The following is a 1,797-nucleotide window of genomic DNA, read 5'->3' as shown; positions in this document are numbered from 1 at the left end:
CCACATGGCTTTTCGACCAATTACATTGGCCGAAAAGATCGCGCTCGTTCTAGTCTGAGGACATCTTGTCGCATTTCGCCGTTTATGGCGGTACCACCAACGATAATTTGTCGCATTTCGCCGTTTATAACGGTATTTTTAATAATATATTTAATATTACGATATCGCTTATAATTATTTTATTAATATAAGGATAATTTGTGGTATTCTGCCGTTTGTAGCGGGTAAATGCAATATATTCGCTTTTTTATGGTAAAAGAAAATAGTGTACCCATAGTATGCAATTAAATATTCGTATAAAAAATAAATAAAAATTAAAGAAATATAAAGTAATTTGCGTTAGATTTATTGGAGTTTGCTGAGTATTTGAATACCGGCCGCGTTTTAATAGCTACTGTATATGGAAAGATATTAAAATATTAAATAAAATCTGTAATTTTTCATTATATTTAATTCTTGTTTTAAATAAAGGTATGCAATAATTATTTTAATTTAGTTTACAGCCTTTATACCTTAGTAAACCTAATACTGCAAAGTGCATGCAATTATCGATTAAAACAAAAGTTTTATTAATATTCTTATATAAATTAACAATTTGTTAAGAAATTAAATAATTTACGCAAATATTGGTAAAATGAAAACATTTTCACTTGATATATTCTTTAATCAATTTGCTAGTAGATTTTATATAAGTGCTTTTTTTATAAATTTTATTCAATTAAATAAAGCAAAAAATATAAAAAAAACACAAATTTAGCATTTTTTTATATAAAAACAAAAGAAGGGCCGGTATTGCAAATCGGGTTTTACGTTAACGTTTATTTATATATATAGTCCATTTTCTTAAATTTTGGTTTTATGAATGTTAAAATTGGTAAAAATGTAAAAGCATTTCGATGGTAAAATATATATAAATTGGATATACCTTACCTATCCGCATATTTAAGGGCTTATATAACTAGGTATACGTACAAAAATGTGATATTATATTAAGTATATATATGCCACCCCCCACGTGCAAAAACCACAAAATTCTGCTGCAAAACAAAAATAATATAAAATTAATTAAATAAAGCAAAAAAATTTATAAATTACACATTTAGCATTTTCTTTTATTAAACAATTTTCAAAACCGATATTATAGGCAGGATGGGATTTGGACGTTTGTTTATATATGTAATCGGACTTCTGAAGTTTTGGTTTTATTATCGTTAAAATTGGTAAAAATATAAACGAGTTTCGATTGTAAATTATATATAAAAAAGTGTATACTTTGCCTATCCGCCTATTTAACTGCTTATATAGTCTAATATATGCACCAAAACTTAGTATAACGATATATAAACATATACGACCCTCCACGTGCAAAAATTATAAAATTTGGTCAAAAATTAAAAATAATATTAAAAGAAATCGAAAATCGAAAAAAAAATCGAAAAAACAGTACCGCCATGAACGGATTAAGGGCAGGTGGTATCGAATTCGGCCATTATAGCAGATAATAAAATAAATCGAATTGCTGCTAATAGCGGTATTAAACGCTATTTTCAACGATAATTTATTTTTTCAATATTATGCGTGGTTGTGGAATAATAAAGGAGTTTCGGTTAAAAAAAGGCCAAAAATACCGCCATGAACGGCGAAAATCGACAAGTTGTCCTCAGACCTGAACCAAAGCGTTCTTTGGATGGACCCACAGGTACATTGCAAAGCCGCAATTGAGCCACGAAGTGGAGCGAAGCGAACGGAGTGGATCAATTGTGGAGCTTTGGGCTTCAGGGATGAGCCCTGAGACTA

This window comes from Pyricularia pennisetigena (assembly GCF_004337985.1).
Source record: "Pyricularia pennisetigena strain Br36 chromosome Unknown Pyricularia_pennisetigena_Br36_Scf_10, whole genome shotgun sequence".
Lineage (NCBI taxonomy): Eukaryota > Fungi > Ascomycota > Sordariomycetes > Magnaporthales > Pyriculariaceae > Pyricularia > Pyricularia pennisetigena.
The sequence above is the reverse complement of the archived record's forward strand: the minus strand, read 5'-3'. Positions refer to the sequence as shown.